Raw genomic sequence first — 20,284 nt, 5'->3', positions numbered from 1 at the left:
ATAGCTGGATCACCAACATCCGAAAGGAAAAACATTGGCGGTGGTACACTATTGAAAGACATGCTGACCACAAAATATATGTGCCACAAAATTGGAAAGGGTTGACCAAATTTGTGAATTACGGTCTCCTTAATGTCTCTTTTAAATTCGAATGCAGGGAGTTGCTGCAGTATAATATTGTATCACTTTAATTCTCTGTTTCTTTTTTTTTTTTTTTAATGTACTTGCACACAGTGTAGAGATTATGGGTGGATGGCTTGAAATGGTCAATTATCAGCCAACAATATGACTTCCTGCAAATTTAAACGCTTATCAGTTCAATGTACCTTCTCTTTCCATGTGATTGCGCCTTTATACTGAGAATTACGGTAGATGGAAAACTTGTAACTGACAAAAAATGAACACCTCTATTCTGTGAAATACGGTAAGCTTAACAGCACAGGCCAAGAGGCGTGTCCGGACGGCATACATTAAAAGTAAACACAATCAGGATTAAGAAAAACTACTCACTTAATTGACTTTGACTAGCTGTCGCTGGAAGTCGAGTTGATTGTAAGCGGAGCGGAGCGGCCACAGCTTTTATGGCAGCTGCAGGGCCTGCTCACGCACATAAATCACGGCTGGCCAACCGAGCGTAGAAGATGGTAAACAGATTCAGGTAAGATAAAAGCCTGGGGCACACAAAGGGGCGGTGGGGCCTGAAGATCCCATCCTCGTCGCCACTTGAAGTGTTTAATTACACGCAGGGAGACGTAATTTATAGGCAAGCTATTTATTTACTTTAATAGCTAAGTGAAAGTGAAAGTGAATTGGAAAGCAACTGACATGAGACGCGTTTGAAACTCGCATTCCAAACATACGTCTTTATGTTCTATTCACCCTTCCATCACGGGAGCTCGCGAAGGGTCCCGTGATGAAATGATGAAAGGACATTACAATACCCGTAAACATCACTGGTACCAAGGCCATCTCATGCCTCAAGAATTGCTTTATTTCCACAGAAGCCTAGATGAAAAACACACACCCGAAACTCAATCACACAAAGACTGAATTTATCCTATTTGGTCACCAATCTATGCAGGATACAAATCAAATGGACATGGTCCTTGACAGTTTCCTGGCCCGTACTGCCAAATCACTTAGGTGTCTTATAGACAGCGCTCTTTTTCTGACAACTGTGAGGGGTCAACAATTTAAGATGGACAACTTTTGGATGATTGTTCAAAATATGCCATTTTATTAAATTATAAAATGTATCAAATGCCTCACTGTCCCTACTCTGATGAGGATTTCCCTGCCTAACAAAACTAAAGGGGAATACTCTAACACAGGATGTCTGGCCCTCACACTTAAACATCAAATACACAAAGAAAATATATGGCAATTCAAATAGCATCAGAAATGATATTCACAGTTTCCTGATTACCTCTTAGTAACCTGGGTAAACTCCCTTACCCAGGAATCAAGGTAAATTAAGCTCAAATGTTCAACAAAAAGAAACAAGGAAATCCATGTAGGCAATATAGTCTCAATTCAGTTATTGGTGTTTCAATGTCAAAGCAAAGTTTTGTTAACCAAAGTTCCAACAACAGCAAAGCTTTTCTTCTTGTTGTAATAAGAATGTCCACTCCCTCAAAATAGCATCAATGTTATTCCTTGCCACGATGCGTTACCAGCACTTCGTTACCCAAGAAGAATTTCCACAGTTCAAAAGAAATACAACTTCTGTAATCTCTCTATATACAAAAGGGAAATTTGTGGATATGTTTGTGTGTCTGTTCAAAATATTCAGCATACTTCCAACGTGCTACAAACCTGAAATCTGGCATGTGGGTAGGTTCCAGCGGTCTGCAATGCTTACCCCTGCCAAATTGCTCTTCGACCTGTGGTTCTGCCGTAGTTCTAAGTTCATTGTTCCTAAACTTCAGCAGTTCATTGTTCCTAAGCTTTCCGCACTATCAGCATTCCAGCTAATCTTAGCGGAACTCACTTTTGAAGTCATGCCAGTGATTAAAAACAGTGCTTTTGTAGTAATGCGGGTGACAGGAAACAGTGAATGTCTCCTCAATAGTTTTCTGAAATGACGACATCCGTTACATCGTGGCACTTCTCTCATGATAATTACAGAAACTTAATTCCCACGGAAGTTGCTGAATGTATGCATCTCAACAGTACGAAGCTTACATGCTTCAGCCCTACATGTATGGCACAGCACTTCAAGCTTACATGCTTCAGCCGTACACGTACAGCACTTAGGGTGAGGTTGCTGCTGCCTCAGCTGTAGATCGGGACACCAATAATGTTGCTGCGCAATCTCAACGCTCCAAATCAAAGTAGCTGGAACTGACTTACAGGATTCATGCTTTTCTCATGGTCCGCTTTATGTGGCTTTCTCCAGAGTTGGAAACCAAGACAAATTGTTCACACTACCTCCTACAGTAAAGACTAGCAATATTGTCAACAAAGAAGCATTTGTTTAGTTAATTAAATAAGCTTCAAACTAGGACTGAAGTAGGAATTACTGTGTGAAGCATGGTTATGCCTGCTAGCTGGTGATAAAACACAGTTCTTGCTTAACACTTCGTATGTCTCTCTTTACAAGATTAGGAGTCACAGTAGGTATCTTTGTCAGGATGACTTCACAGCACTTCTACTTCCACTTCAACCCCTACAACAGTTTACTATGAGGGCCTACTCCTTTGCCTCATAGTATTCCACTTCATCCACTTTAATTGTGCTACTGAAGTCTCGATACTACCACAGCTTCTGGTGCTTTGTTACTCAAAACTAGGGCACTTCAACACCTTCAAGTAGAAAAGACACTCTTCCTCTGCATATCCCTTTTCCAAAAGGGCAGCCTCTTTGCCTCTATTGTCTATCTGCAACCACCAACAGCCTCAAATTGCTTTTGGAACACACTTCTCTCTCTCGTCTACAGTCTTTGGCAATATAGGTTGTATCAACTACATATAATATTTATAAGTAGCGGGTTTCCCTTCCCCAAACTTGCCTTCACTCTTTGCCAACTGTTAGAATAATTACCCAGAAGCTTTGGTGCCACTCTCTTGGCTTCAGGTTATACTTTTTACTTGTATCTTAGACAATGCTAAAGCTCACAGTATTGTTTAGATTGTTTTCTGGCTTTTGGGAAGGCTGGTTTCAGTTTCAATTGGGGAATACTTTGTTTACTCTTGGCTTGGGTAATACTTGCTCTCCAACTTCCAATACAATGGTTAAACACTTAACTTCTCTTTAGTAGCAACTGTTTAACTGCATTCTTAAAGATTCAGAGGTTATTGTGCCTCTTGGAATCTTAATTAGGCTACGCACACACAACCAATTCTTTATGTACTTTATAGAGTTTAAAGTCAACAATTGCTTTCTGCAGTGTTCGCTCTTCACGCGAGTGAAAGAGAAATTCTCCGATTGCATGCAAATGCTACTATTCAAGTGTCCCATTGTTAAAGACATCAACGAACAACTTCACATCACTTTTGCACTTACGCAAGTGATTATTAAGCTGGATACTGTTGCAAGCAGTGCTTGTGCAAGGAATCAGAACGCCAGGTTTCACTCACCTGCTTCTGTGTTCTTTCTCCGCTCGTTGCACTGCTTCTACAACTTCTGGCTTCACTTGGAACCTACACCCTTCCTCGCTGAAGGCGTCTCCGGCCCACCCACTCAATTAAGGAGCCCTTCTCTCTCTGGAAACCCACGGCTTCACGGCAGCTGCTCACCACGGTCTGCGACATGCTTCTAATTTGGTGCTCACCTGGGGAGGCCTTTTATGCTTCTCATGTTACTTCAGGTGTGGGATATTAGGCTTAACTGCCTGACTACTACAGACTGACCCTTCAACCCTCTTCCTCGTCCCCGTACTTATGGGATAATGGGGCTTGCAGTGCCAAACAACAAAATCAGTTATTTCTAGTAACTTCCTGGTTTTAAGGGTAGATTTATTTCCCTTAGTCATTTAAGGATGAACCATTAGGATTGTTTGTTGTAGAGTAAGAGAGTTTATTTAAAGCAACATTTATGAATTCCTTTCCATTATACCTTTGGGAGTAAGGAGGATGTTTACTCTGAAGTATCTTAAATGGTCTTTCTGTTGTTAAGGTCTATTCAGGTTTAAAGGCATTTGCTCCCAGAGCCACAGATCTTATATGTGGTTCAGATACATCATAATGACAATAAGCCATTACCTGCCCTGGCAACTTTAAAAGGTTCTCCCTTTTAAAGGACAAATACTATGTCTCATCTCCTCACCACCCTGGGGCTTGTCTCCTCCGAGGTCATCCTCCCACAGTACACCAAAGCCTTTCCTTGGCCACCTGGGAGGAGACTTTAGGCAGTGGTTTAGCGGGGGATACGTAGGATTCATCACTCAACATATCCACACAAAAGCCCATACCATATGGTAACGGCTAACCCTTCTTCAGAAAATAAAGGCCTTCTCCCCGAGGAATTTAGAAGCACAGTCAGGGAATTGTAATGGTGAATTGCCCTCACCGGTTTTCCAGCAAAGCACCTGGCCCCACTTAGGGTCACCCAACAGACCAGGGCACAATTCATAACTGGAAACAAGAAATTCAACCAGAGTTCTCCCTTCCTGAGGGAGCTGTACTGGCTTCCCATCCAAGCCAGAACACTCTTTAAGCATGTCTGCATACCTATAAGGAAACAACCATTCACACACCTGCCTACCTGCCTTCAAATCTGTGTAGCTCAGTTGGATCCTGCTCCTGCCTTGCTTGAGACAAAACGAGCCTACTCTTCAGTCAATACTTAGGAAATACCTCTGCTCTTTGCGTTCCTGCATCGCATTCCACCACCATGGCCAGAACGCCTAGTCCTACCTATTGTAGCCCCTCTCCACGCCTGACATATTACATTAAAATAAATGCACAGTGCTCCGCCATTGCTTTCAAGCTAGGTCCAGGCTTTATAAAACCAAATACAAAGTTCCCCAGCATGCTTCTTTCTTGGCTTTGGCACTTTGCTTCGGCAGTGGTGTAGGTCTCCTGGAGTCTGTAGTTGTGGTTCCAATGCTCTCCTACTGGGCAATACCGTATGCTTCCATCCCCTTGCTATGGGGACATCTCTTTATGGGCAGGGTGTTCACCTCCTCCCGCAACCCTGTCCTTCAGGCTGCAGTTGTTTGGTCTACAGCCACATTTTGTGTGAGCCTGCTACATGTTCTTGTTCAGCTTCTCAAGATCTTCAGTATCTCCCAGGCTACAGCATCTGCATTGGCAGCAGACAATACCTATTTCCGCTTCTACAACTCTGCTGGATTCAAGATTCCAAAGAGGATATGGGCTAGAGCCCCCTGTGGGCTTTTGGAACTGCTGATTCTCAGTAGTTCATGGATTTTGGCAACTTTTGGGCTATAGCCTCCAGTAGGATACTTGTACATCTCAAAGTCTGAGTTTATTGCCACATCCATCTGTTCTATTTCTCTTGCTGCTAGCACTCTTACTTTCTGGAACTCTGTCCTAACTCTCACACTGCATGTCAGTTTCTTCTTCCTTTGTACTGTAGCACATTTTTTGTGTGTCTTAATAATGAATGTGATTGACTGTTTTCATTTGCTCCTAAGCCATGTTTGCGTTGTTGGCTAGTGTTCCCTGAGCAAAGCACATGTTTGTGTTTCCCTTCTTTCCATCACTAGGTTCATTTGTGGTTTTGTTTCCTAATTGGCTTGTATCTCGAAAGGTTTAATGTGTCTTGTATGCACGGGTCAAGGACTCTAAAAGGCTGGGTGATATCTTGGGATAAGGCAAACACAACATAGAGGTCAGAGGGTGTTGATGCTTGGCTCCACATGAGGCCAGCTATTTTTGTCATCGTTCCGTAGACTTCCAATTCCCTCTACCCATATGTTTTGCTTACCCGCTAGCATTTATGGGAATTTTTCAAACTTTACATAGCATGTCAAGGAACTTCTCTGCCCTGTTAGTGGACTAATGGGAAGATATCTGGACTAGTAGTAATTGCATGCTCTGAGTAGTATCTTGAGAAAACACTTTGCCAGCTCTGCAGTGCCATGTTTTGGGACCCATGACACTTACCCATCCCTGGGCCCACCCCATCCCATCCCATCTCATTCCGTTTGGAGTACATTTCCTGACATTCAAAGGGGGAATATCTTTCCTAATGCAGTGGCTGTGGGTTTTGGGGTGCCGTTTGAAGGTGATGGCTTGAAGGTTTTGTATTAATCATAGCTTCTGGAAGTGCTCTGGGTAGCCCTGTAAACCATATTTCTTTTATCCTGATATATCATTACAAAAGGGGAAGGAATATAATGGGTGGGGGCTGGATAGACTATTGGAGTTGCTGTGTAGACCACCGCCAGGCGTCACATTATGAAGAACTGGCTCCCTCTTACCACAGAATCCTTCATTCCCCTTCCAAGATACCTTCAACCGTGACTTGCATCACTAAATCGAGTAAAAACCAAGAGGACTCTGAGGCAAAAATGTGACTTTGTACCTTGTGCTCCTCCAAGTAAGTGATAATGCGGTTGTCCACCACACACATTTTTGAAGTGGTGTATGAGGAGGTGAGACAGGATCTATCATTCATAGGTTTTTTCACAAGAGGCTAATTTGCAGAAAGTGAATACAAGCCAAGAAGTCAAGGAGAGTTTGAAGAGAGGCATTTGCAGGTAAAAGATGCCAGTTTCTTAATGTGCGTTATAAGGGCATCAATATGGGAGCAAATCGGGTTGGCAGAGAGGAGGGTGTGTGCTAGTTCATCTTGAGTGTGTGTGTGTGGGTGAAAAGAAAGGAGGGACAATGAGTGTGGGATAGTGGGGAGGAGGAATATTTTTTGTGTACCATTTTCTGATAAATTTAAAAAAAAATGCCAAATCTAGTTCTTTCTTTTCCTCTTCAGAGTATTTTCTGACTTCCAAACTGAGCATACTTTCTATTGACTAAATGTCAGATTGTAGAATTGTACTTTATTGCAAAAATAATGTAAGACTTGGGAACATGTTTTTGTTTTACCATTTATTCTTTTCAGGCTGTTTATTAAGATTGTACATCCTTTGTTTTAGGCTGAACTGTATATGTTGTGGGTGATAACAGTCAGAAAGGGTTGCAAGTTTTGTCTTCCATAGAGTTGGACTAATACTGCAAACAGGGGATACCAGGCTCCTGCTCCACTATGGGCAGGAACCTACAGAAAATGCTGGGTTTGAGTTATTCATGTACTGCATACTAATTCACCTTGGCTAATAGATGTACAATTCTACTACACATACCATAAAAACATACATTAAGTCACTAAAATCCCTTATTTACAATTCAAGCAAACATTGGAACAATTATGAAGACACCAAATCTACGTTTGTACTTGGTTCTGTTGTATCATATATAGTACCACCCATACACATTTGCCTATTTACATTCTACACCATTTTAGGCCTTCATGTACATATGGTGTCCTATAGACACTATCAGATTTTCTGAGGATGATTATTTCACAAGTATAATTTGTCATCAATCCGTCCTGTGATGAGTGTCCTAGTGTGTCAGGCTGACCTGTTTCACTCCTGTATGGTATTCCGAGAACTTTTTCTCGAAGCAAAAAGTCAATAAGAAGCTGGTGCACGCATTGGGGGGAAGCCTACGAAACCATTAAAACAATAAGGTGTGAGATCTGAGGAGTCTTGGTCTACTTGTTTTAAAACGATAAGGGAGGAAGGGAATGCATGGTTATCCCTACTAGCATTGTTTTATATGCTTCACGCTTCACTTCAGCGCACTATGAATTCTAACCATCCTCTGTATGGCACATTTTCCCCACAGTTCGACTCCTCGTTGTGTGCAGAGATCTGCATCTGGAGATAATACAAAAATGTGTCTAAGCCAGGGCTGTTTTACCAGGATATTGGTGAAAATGAGTTTCGTATGCAAAATATTATTACGTCTCATATTGGAATTTTTACTGTATGAAGAAAATGGAAACTACTGAGTTATTAAGAGAAGTGCTGTAAAACCCTCACCACAATCTAGACTACTTCTCATAAGAGAACGTTTGTGTATTTCTTTCAAGTTTCTTACTTCCATATGCAGGAAACAAAAACCAGAACTGTATTTCACCAGTTCATTCCTGGTTGTATTGCTACTGGTGCCATCTGCGTCTGTAGTAGGAAGTAATTGTAGTTCTATTCAAGGCGAACTGTTATGTATTCCATAGAGTTGGTAACTTAAAGAACCAATTGTTTTGACCAGCTTCGAAGAACCAGTAAATCATGTCACCTCACTGCATTTCTTTTAGGGAGCGGAAACCGTTCGGTACTGTGCGGACAAGCTATGAGTAAGCTACCCTTTAGCTGTTGAAAAAAATCTTATAACTAAATACCCCACAGGTTAATATTTCCTAGGGTTTCTATGAAATGTAATACATAAGGAACTGGAATTTGGAAGTAAGAACCATATTGACTAATCTTATGTTCGCCTCTGGTTCCTTCGTAATGCAGTCTCGGGATTCATCCCTCACCGGACATTAAACATCTTCGCAGAAAATTGTACAGTCTGGGCACAGACTATGTAAAATGTATTACATTTTCAAATAGCATCTTTTATTAACGCTACTTTGTGATTTTCTTCAGCACCGGCAATATCATTTCACCAAAATGCAGGGGTAGCAGAAGTGACATCAAACACACAATGACATTGTAGAAATCCCCACATTATTATATGTGGGGATCTGAACATTTGTTTGCTAAATGGTGAAGGGTGGACCTTAAATGAGGCACAAATGGATGAAAGAGCACAAAGCTAGGTATCAGAAGCAAAGGCTAGAGACGTGTTTATGTTAAATGCTCAAACAGAAGGGGCTAAACCGGGTGCATGTATATGGGGAAGGGGTATGCAAAGATCATTTTTGGACTATTGCTTTGTTTCAAGAAACGTGATCCCAAGGGTGTAAACATTTGAAATTGTAAAGCAGTCTCATAGGGATCATGATCGATTGGCCATTTCCCTATCTGTTATTAACCCGGTTCAACCATTGAACACAATGGGGCCGATTGGGGTAACCTGTGGAAAAAATAGGCTCAGGATAAAACATCATGGGGTTAAGAACATTGCTTGGCAATATGAACAGGCTATAGGGAAAAAATAGACAAAGGTGGAAAACCAATGGATTGTGAAAGACTATAGTGAATCTAGTAACAAAAGATGAAACCCAGTGGCACGTCCAAAACACACCTATGATTACACGCTAGTGATGGCTAAAAGGGAAATGAGAGCTGATATAATAAGATTTAGGAGGGAAATAGGACAGGGTAGGATCGAGAAGATTTGCGCCCAAAAACAAAATTACTGCAATTGGCTACGAGCATCAAGGTGTCTATGAATGCAAAAGGAGATTTGTGGGAACTCCTAAATAATGGAGGAACGTTTAGATCAACCCATATGATGGGTCAAGTAACTGAAGACAGATGCGTCTCCCACTATTCTACCTTGTTTGCTAAACCTCATGGTACAAATCATGAGGTGGATGAAGGGTGCATTAGGAGCTGGAATTTTGCATTCAAGGAGGAAGATGCAAGATTAATAAGTAGACTCAGCTCTTTGAGAGCTTCAGGTCCAGATGGACTGTCTAATCAGATCCTAAAGGAGAACATAGAGTCTTGGGGAGGATTGGTAGTATCCATGTTTAAGCAGATAATGCTGACCAGGCAGGTTCCTGCGTCATGGCGGGATGCTATTATAGTCCCAATGTTTTAGAAGGGCGATCGTGGCGATCCAAAAAACTACTGCCCAATCGCCCTCCTAGAATCCCTGGGGAAATTGTTTGCATCACTCTTACTGTGGGATCTTAACACATGGGCAACTGAAACTGGTAGATTGGACCCTCGACAAACTGGCTTTGTCAAAGGAGTAGGGACTTCACTGAACCTATTAATTATTAACATTCTCAAACAGAGGATGGTGGAGTCCAAAATGTGTGTATGTATGGCTTTCATGGACCTTGAAGAGGCCTTTGATGGGGTAAATGGAGAGTGCCTTTGGTCCAAACTGAAGAATTGGAATTGCCCGAGAGACCTGGCGGAAGCCATGAGGGCCCTATACACCAATACCTCGATTCAGATCTGACTAACAGCAAAGGGGCAACTTTAGAGGAAAATTGATAAACATTGTGGTTTGAAAAAGGGGTGCGCCTTGGCGCCCTTACTGTTTAGTTTATATATGTCAGACCTTGGTGACTCGCCAGAAAATGGTCTGAGCATTCCCTCCTAGGATAAATGTGATTGAGGTACCATGGATATTGAATGCTGACGACTTGGTTTTTATAGACCAAACGCCCGTTGGCCTACAGACTCGTATTGAGGCTTTTAGTAAATACCTTGAAAGTTAATGGTATGAAGACCAATGTGAAGAAATTGAAGGTCTTAGCCTTGTCGTCAGCGTACAGAAAACAAAAAGCTGTGTTTGTGTTGAAAGTAGAAGATCATGAACTAGAGCTAGTGGATACCATGACTTAACTGGGAGTTGTAATCAATAAGAACATTTTTGAGAAGGCTCACTATATGTCATTGAGGGTGAAAGTAAAAAATTGGCAGTACAGGGTGCAGCATTACCTAGAAAGTATGGGCGTTCCTCCCTGATGCCCCTCATCACATTCTACCACCAGAAAGCTGCCCAGATTCTGACCTATGGTGCGGAAGCAATGCTGAATCGATCATGGACAATCTGGGTATTATTGAAGGGCTTCTTTTGGCGAAAGAGCCTGAGACTACCTAACTCCCTCTCTATGGCTGCGATACAATATGAGCTGAGGCTACAATCACTAACCTCTGTAGTGCTATGGAATACCTTGGCTCTGTATAGAAAATGTAGGTTGGCCAACCCTGTGATCCCTTTTGAAATTCTAAAACTACAAGCGTGTGGCCAAGAAAGGGTTTGACACAGTGGCAACTAAAGGCAGAGGCTACTCTGCGAGAGTCGAATATCGAGGTTGAGGAACTGAATCCAAATCCAACCAAAGTGAAACAAAAGCTGCAAGCCTTAGATTGGATAGAAACCGTAGTGGGCAGAGCAACTGACAAAATGAGACCTATTTTGAGTGGGGGCGGAAAGGCCTGAATCAATTGCCAACTTACCTTCAAAAGTTTCCGTTGCCACATTATAGAGACCTGCTCCTTAGATGTAGATTGAATATTCTGGACACTAGGGAAATCCAATTGGCAAGGAAACAAATCGAACCAGCAAACTCTCATTGCAGATATTGCTGGGTCGGAAAGAGGGTGGAAACACTACCCCACCTAATAATTTCATGTAAATCACTGGTAGAAGTACGATCAAAAAGAACATGTTATTATTATCATGGTATTTATTGAGAGCTGACCTAGCTTTGAGAAGCAACGGAGCGCTTTAGAGGTATACAACAATATAGATACATAACAGATCACTTTACAGAGGTATACAACAGTACAGATGCATAATGGAGCGCTTTTCAGAGGTGCCAACAGAACAGATATACAGTGGGGGGGCACAGAGGAGAAGTACAGCTGTACCGGGTGGCATGGAGGAGAGGAGCGGGCTTCGTCTAGCGAGTCAGGTGGTGCAAGGGGCGATGTGATGGCCTAGGTGTTGAGGCAGAGAGATTCCTTGAAGAGGTGGGTCTTGAGTTCTTTTCTGAATTGTAGGAGCGTGTGGGTGAGTCTGATGTTGATGGGGAGGAGGTTCCATCGTTTTGGGGCATAGGCAGAGAAGACTTGTTTTCTGGTCCTTTCCTTTTTGCAGCGGTGGATTTCACGTCTGCACATGTCCTGGCTTCTAGTGGGGCACTGTCGGCCGGAGATGCTGAGTTTCTTTGCAAGGTAGCTAGGTGACTTGAGGCCGACTGACTTTTAATAATAATAATAATTTGGCATTTATATAGCGCTACGAACCCTCAGGTATCTGAGCGCTGTTTATTACCCATGGTGTGTGCTGCTCATTTATCGACCTCGGAAGGATGAAAGGCTGAATTTGGCCCCGCCAGGATTCGAACCTGCGTTAGCAGGCTCTGCACGGATGTCAAAGCAGCGCTCTACTCGCTGTGCCACTTGACCGACGTTAGATGATGCAGCAAGAATTGAAGGTAATTTGTGCGTGCAGTGGGAACCAGTGAACTTCGATGAGGGCGGGGGTGTTGTGGTTGTATCTGCGTAGACCCTTGAGGGGTGCAGCCGCTTGTAGAACACTTTTCAGGGCCACGAGGGAGGACGACGTGAGGCTTTCGAGGAGTGCATTACCCCCATCAAGTGGGATAGGACCAGTGCTTGAATGGTGGATTTAAAACTGTCCTAAGGGATGGGGGCTTGACTTTCCGCAGGAGGGAGAGCTGATACAAAGCTGTGTGAGTTTTCTTAGCTATGTGTGTCTTGCAGGAGAGGTGTTTGTCGATGTGGAACTCGAGGGACTTGGTGTAGGAGGTGAGCTCAGGTGTGAAGCCCTCAGCGTTCATGGTTGATAGCCAGGTCTGTATGCATGGGCGTTTGGTGGTGTTGGTGAGGAGTAGGAATTTGGTCTTGGAGGGGTTGAGCTTCAAGTATGCACTGGACATCCAAGACTGGATCAGCGAGAGGCAGGTTTTGAGCCTATGGATGTCCTTGATAGAGTCGATCTTGAGGTATAGCTGTGTGTTGTCTGTGTATTGGCAGCTCCGAGTGGCTCCCAGTGGCTCCATGTATAGATGGAAGATCACGGGGGAGAGGATGGAATGCTGCAGGACTTCTTTCTCTTTCTCACATCCATGGGCTCACCAGTAGCCCCATCATATGTGAACATTTTCATGTTCCATTTTGAGGAGACCCACATACTGAACAAAGACCCCTGGAAAGACAAGATTGCATTTTGGAAAAGGTTCATAGATGATATCTTCGTGATTTGGCAAGGTACTAGAGATGAACTCAACCAGTTTTTTCAATACCTCAACAGTTGTAATGAAAGAATCACCTTTACTCTGGAGATAGGTCAACCTAACATTCATTTTTTAGACATCAATATTGAAAAAATAGGCGCCGACCTACAGACCAGCATTTACAGGAAACCCACAGATTGCAACAGCACACTACACTTCAACAGCTTCCATCCTACCCATCTTAAGGACAATTTGCCCTTTAGTCAGATGTTACGACTAAAGAGGATCACGTCAGATACTACAAAACTCCAAGGGGAATATGAGGACATGAAGCAAAGATTTATAAAAAGAGGTTTTCTAAATGAAACATTAGATAAAGCTGTCAGAAACACAGAGGTCCTTACTAGATCAGATCTCCTTGAAGAAAAACCCAAGAAATGCACAACCAGACTTATCCACACTCTGAAATTTTCCAGCAAAAAAAATCAGATCAAGAGGATTATCACTAAGAATTTGGATCTGATCAAAGCAGTTCCTATCCTTAACAGATTGTTCCCAGAGCCGCCAATGTTGGCTTATAAAAGGGGAAAGAACCTTGAGGACAGCTTGGTCAAAGCAGAAAAGAGGAAAACCACAGTTCAAACATCTTTGAGAAAACAAAAACCCGGGTACACATGCTTACACTGTCAACATTGCCCTAACATCATTAAAGGAGAGTACATCCGTCATCCTAGTAACGGCAAAAAAATATTCCTGACAGAATACGCAACATGTGACACTAAAAATGTAATTTATGCCCTTGCGGGAAATATTACGTCGGCAAAACAATCAGGAAAGCAAAGGAACGCTGGACAGAACATAAATTGAATATCAGGACCAGTAATGATAAATCACCAGTGTTTAGACATTTTAAAGAAAATGGCCATAATATTTCACAGCTGAGATGGGCAATTTTGGAGGTAGTACATTCACTTTCCAGAGGGGGAGATTTTGCTAAAAAACTTACCCACAGAGAACTCTATTGGATTGATAAATAGGATGCAGTGAACCTCCATGGTTTAAATGAAGATTTCTACCTGGGGCCATTTCATTAAAGAATATCATTGACATTATTCCATACTGAGGGCACCTAACTACTTCTGATCAGTATAGGCTCTAATCCTGCTATTTGTCGTATCGCATTGACATATATAGGAGGTATTTCCTTATATATTCCAACACTTTTAGGGTATTTAATATAGTACCCCACTGAACTTTTAACATGATGTAAATAAGACTTATACATTGACTGATCATTTCTGGAAGCACTTATAAATTGTGAACTCATTGTCCAGAGACAGCAGTTGTGGTAAATAATGTATCTTATCTCTTGTGATTGACATCCGCCTTAGTGAATAGATTGTGAACTCTTTCTATGGAGAGAGCGGACAAATTGATTGATTGGGTGATAGCGAATGTGGTTACACAATGTCATCATTTCTTGTACCTACTCCCTTGGAGCGACATCTATGTACGGAATATTAGACAACAGTCGCAACAAATTTCTTTTTCTTGAACCAGGCACTTGTCCAGGAGATCCTCAACAGCATATTGCAGGGCGATCTGTTTGTTTCTCCCTGTATGAAATTCCTCTAAACAATATTACCATTCACACAGGCTATACCGCATACGTGACAAGACTCACAGGCTTTGCCGCATACATGACAAGACTCACTAACATTTCTCCTTAATGTGAATTTTTGCTTTCCACACGGCAGAAATTCTAATGTTTACCAGTGACGTCATGGGCATTATTTAGGACATGGCGCAATACAAAACATTTCCTTTCTCCAGTTATCTTACAGTAATCGTCATCATGACGCGACCGTATTGTTGACATCTGTGACGTCATTCACGTTTCTACGTGATGACGTCACACCAATGACGCATACATTAGCCGCCATCTTGACAGCCGTAATCACAGCACTTGTCCGGATCGGCTCTATCGACTTCTACACCTCGACTGAGACACCAGTAAGTACTCTGGTCCTATATCATCACGTAATGGGTGGCTTCTACAGGGGGGATGGCACCCTCTTTCTAATAACCACTCTAATACTTGCCTAACATCCTTAGTGGGAGTCTGTTCTTACAACTGTCATTTTTATGACACTAACACATGGCGCCATTCTTTCAAGGTGCCGCTGACGAGACTTGGAGCGTCTATTTGTCACTTTGAAGTCCATTATCCACCGCTTTCAATTGAAGCACAGTTTAACAGCTTGGACATTGATCAGTAAGTCTCTACCCACTCCTAACAACTCCTATAAGTTAGTAGGCAGCGCACATTGCTGACACTACTTTTTATACAGTATTCTGTTTTCTCCTCAACAGGGGATTCTCACAACCTCTCCATTTGGAGCTATATTTTTGAGCATTTCACCTTTACCCTTTAACAAGGATTGCATGTTATGCTTTGTTTTTTACAATATTGGTATTTATAATTTTTTCGTTTAGGCTACTACTTATGTAAGGAATTACTTGTTTAACTAGGCCCTATGGCACCATTGGTAAAACTTCCACTTAACATGTATTAGAGATTGATTACACTGTGAGAACATTTGAACATGTATTTATGGTTTCTAGCAGTACTGAGTGTTGCAAGGACAAAATCCCCCATCATGTTTATACAGGAGAAAGTTTGTCTTTGACACTATGAGTTGTTCAAAACTGAATTTTGATACATTTGTTTTGTATTTCTTTAGATTTCTTTGACCATTGAATGAACTATTACAGCCCCTGATAAAGAGAAATGATCTCGAAACGCGTGGGGCATATTCATATGAAAAATAAATCATCTTTGAGAACAAATTTACTTTGAAGTTGGACCTAAATCATTTGGTTTGAATGCCAATGTTCCCAAATATTATGTACTTGTACAGAATGTAATCTGATTACTATATTTACATTGAATTTCCCCCAGGAAATACAAATGTATTGAGCCTTTTTTAGCCACAAATGGAGTGCAGGGGACGGGAGTTCCCTAAGTGGGAACTTATCTTGTCCTTATCTGTGACTAGGCATCTCAGAAGTTGTACACCGACCAAGGGGTATGCCAGAGGTAGCAGCTGCTACCTCTGGCATCCTCTAAATTACATCCCTGTTCAATACAGTTTGAAACAACTTGCATATAAGGTGCTTCTTGCTCAAGAAAAGCAACTGTACCATGATCTAACCATTCAATTCAGAATCCGTTGCGAACATTTCCAAGTCCTCAGTACTACAATCAACCAGTAGTTGGCCAGTGCATTTCTTAATTAAACAGAATGTAGGCTTGAAATGTAGTCTATCTTGAGATAGTGCCTTGCAACTTTAATTCCTCAAGGAGACTTTTCCACCTTCTCCCAGGTATCCCCTGTCGTGACTTATTTACAGTTCCTTGTTTCTCTACTCGAGGTTCTTGGCTTCTGTTCCTTTGGATTTCTTTTGTCTCAAAATTTTTCATACTTCTCATTCCACCGAGACCAGTTTCCCCGATCCCTTCTACCACTTTGTTATATTCCAAACACTTCCACTTAGTGGAACACCATATAGGTTCTTCTGTTCCTCTTTACTATTGTCTTGGTCTTCCTAACCACTGAGACAATAGTTACCAGTCTTTTGACTTTCTTCAGTGTACTTTCCACTTTCATAATCACGGGGACGAGTGTGAGGAGTCCTTCTGTCATTGATAGATACTCTGCTACTTTCACACTGATGGGGCGAGTATGATGAGTCCCTTGATATTTGTTATGTATTCTGTGCCTTGCACAGTTACTGGGACGATTATGATGAGTCTCTTGATATTAGTTATATTTGTTACTATTATTGCAGTTACTGGGATGAGTATGATGAATTTCTCTGTATTTGTGATACTCTGTTGTTCAACGCCTGCTTGTGGCCCCTCCTGGGTCTCCCAACGTTCCGATTACCTCTTACTTGTCGGGTTGGCATCACTGTTTTTTCCTGTGGGGTCCGGATCACGACGTCTGAATAAGGGCTTTGTGCGCCATCCTTTTCTTCTCTTCAGTCCCTGCGGCTCTGCAGAGTTTTCTTCTGGATGTTCTCAGCATCGTTGTCGGACCACACGGTCCACCTCCCTGAGGTCATGCCTCCACCTGGCAATGCTTGCTACTCACACGAGTCGGCTCCCTGCCGGCTCCTGCACCACTTAGGTTCCTCTTTGTTCTCCATGTCCTCTCGACTGAGGACCTCCCAGAATACTTAGGCTTCTCTCTGCCATATTTGAGCTTCCCGGGCTTCACCTGCTCGGTGAACACGACTTCCTATTTAATGCAAAACCTTCTTTGGTTTGTATGAATCTTAGCTGGGTCCTCCCCAGCGACGATCGTTGTTCTTCTTCTCTTTCTCTGGAGTAGTCTTTCTTACTCCATAGTTCCCACTCTTCATGGTATTCCCTATTTGCCATAGAGGAGCGATCAACATTACTCCTCTATCTTCTTCGCAGTGCATTTGTCATTGGCCTATAATATTGGAAGTGGTATTACAGTATCACACAATGGTCTGTTCAGGTTGTCTCTTCTGAGGCAGTGATGGTCAGAGGGCTTCATGGGAAAGTGTAGCAGAGAGTTCCTTCATAGAATGGGAGTCCTTGTCCCCAAGAGCGGAGTCTCTCACTGTGAGGTCCTGCTGACCGCCACCCCTAGGGAAATGTTGCATAGTGGGCTCACCTCTCTAGCCTCACAGGGAAGGGTTCCCGTCTTGGGAGAAGTGACGAGATCCTGTGAATCGTCACAGTACACTGGTGGTAGATTCAAAGGCTCCCTCCACACTCCTCATCCTCTCAGCAGTGAGGTAGCCTTAGTGTGACATGAACTGCTAAGCACGCAACAAGTGTATCATAACATTACATTGTCCCAGTCCTGTATTACACTTCCCTATGTACAGGAACCCTGAGCTGTGCAGCCACTGCGCTCTCAGGTAATATATTATCAGAATATTACATTATAAATGTGGCCATACATGGCCCTCTGAGGGGATAGCCCATGCTTCTGGTTTCTCATCCTCTGCTTGTCCATCTTATTTGCCTTGCAGACAGTCCCCTCTGCGCTCGGCTGCATCTCAGTCAGCTGTGCACTTCCAGGTTTATCTCTGGGGTCTCTCAGGTTACACTAACACTTAACCGACAAACAACCCTTAATTATTCAAGGGTACCCTTGACCACATCTCAAGCCAGTCCTGCAACCACTTACCAATTTCAGTACTGCCCTGTGAACACTAGAAATTGCCCACATAGTATTTGCTTGCTTCAGAAACATTAGGCATTTGTCATTTTCTGATTGCTGCTATTTTCGGTTGTTCTACATTGAATCTATAAACATTCAAAGTATCACAAACTCCATGCATACCCCCTTTTACTTCCATGCCTGTACACATTTTTCATGTACATTTAACCTTTCTCCCTTTACATCCCCCCTCCTCTGCTTCTATTTGCTGTCCTTGAGAGAGCAAAGTCTGGATTATCTTGACAGGTGCACAATACACCACTCTCCAGACAAGCCTTTGCACTATTAGACCAATATGGCAGTGACTGGCACAGTAAAAAAGACTCTTAACATAACTTTACGTAACATAACGAAAGCTGGCAATGATCTACTAAGTGGGCATGGTGTTAATGGGAAAACTGGGCATAATGGAAACTAGTAATGATGTGCTACGGGGTGTTGCTGTAAATCAGAAATAACATGCTAACCAGGTGCAAAACCACTCTGGTGGTAACTCGTGCAGATTAATTGCATATTGCATTACATTATATAATGTAACATGACAATGTTAAGATGGAGTATACACACTTTTGCCGCCCATAGAGGCATTCCTTTAAGTGCTTTGATGCTTATAATCCAAAGTGTTTTACAGACCTACAGACCTAATAATACATTCATATTCAATATATGAAACCAACATACAAATTATTGTGGAGACATGTATTTCCCATACAGACAATACCTTAGAATATTTTTTATAAATGTATGATGAGAATCAGTAATTGAATTTCATTGTTTGTGATATCTTGCATTGAAGGTAGCAGCAGCATCCTTATCCAGCCAATAATGAGTTCATGCAGCGGCACAGTTCAAAATGCTAGACCTACAATGGGTTGAAGGAGGATATCACAATCATATTTTTATTTGTATTGCATGCTGCACACCTAATGGAGCATATGTCTATGTTTAAATGTAGAATTCTCTGATATCTCGATCCAGTTTTTCTCCGGGTCTAATATTATATTATATTATGTGTTTTATTTCCCCTGAAGTACGTGCCTAGTTAACTGTTTTCCTAATGGTTTGCAAGCTGTCCCCTGAAACAATTCAAGCAAGCTTTTATGGTGTCTCAACACCTGCCAATGACTATTTCCATTGAAGCATTTGGAGGCTGACTTGGTTCTTCTATGAATTTGTAGTGATAGCCTTTTTCCATTAATTGATTGATCGCTACATTCTCAAATGCTCCTGCCCCGTTGCTTATGGTGTTGTAGTGCTGACTTGAACTAGTTTCCATTGGGATGTATGCTTCAGTAGATCATCTGGGAGAATATCCGTTTGACGGGGGATAAGCACTCCGGATCAGGCATGAGATATCCATTGGTTGGATTGTGAAGACCTAGACTTTCTGCTCATCTTTTACATGGACACCTCACATTTCATTCATATGGATATTGGTTTAAATTGCTTTGGTCTGGCCGTAAGGTAAAAAGTTAAATGTTGTCTGCAATGTTGTACAATGCATGATATATTTGGCTTATATATGCAGTCCGGTATTGTTGGCTTTACTGCATAATAATGAACTGTACTTTTTTCATATATTCTCAAATTACCCACCTTTAAAGTAGCCATATACCCTGAAGTTATGTTAAATAGTGTTGCAAAGCTTTGGAATAAAGCAACCACCCATTCCTATCTAGATGTATACAAATGTTACTATGGTAGGACTGGAATCATTGCCCTACTAAATGTAAACATTAAGACAGGGTTTCAGGACATATAAGACCTACAAGAAGTATGTATTTTAGTAGAGGTTATCTCCATTGGTTAGTGATGATTTTGACAATCCGGCAGGATTTGAATATTCGTTGAATATACAAAGCTAGCCTTAATCTGAGTCAACTGGTTTCACGTAGAGATTCTGATATCGTGTGAAAGATGAACCCATGCAGACAAATTGTACATTCTTCTTTTTGGTAACAAAAGTTTTTAACATTTTAGAACATTATTATGTGAACTATACCTTAACAGAGAGACTTGATAAGCAACAGGTGAAACAGACAGGACACCAGTTTGGGCAGATTGCATAACAAGGACCTGAAATGCATTTATAAAACGCTGATAATGCAATAAAGGCATAGAATGAGAGGAAGCCTTTAGAGCAGGGAGGGCATTGG

The 20,284-nt window shown here is 42.0% G+C and overlaps 1 protein-coding gene across 2 annotated transcripts in view; it reads left to right on the top strand.

Moving 5' to 3' along the window:
• TRPC1 (transient receptor potential cation channel subfamily C member 1) overlaps nt 1–20,284 on the top strand; it is a 489,142-nt gene that overhangs the window by 431,935 nt on the left and 36,923 nt on the right. The window lies entirely within an intron of this gene.

The sequence above is a fragment of the Ambystoma mexicanum genome, chromosome 10 (assembly GCF_040938575.1).
Source record: "Ambystoma mexicanum isolate Mex_15411 chromosome 10, UKY_AmexF1_1, whole genome shotgun sequence".
Classification (NCBI taxonomy): Eukaryota; Metazoa; Chordata; class Amphibia; order Caudata; family Ambystomatidae; genus Ambystoma; species Ambystoma mexicanum.
Note: the sequence above shows the minus strand (reverse complement) of the source record. Positions and strands in the feature narration are given on the sequence as shown.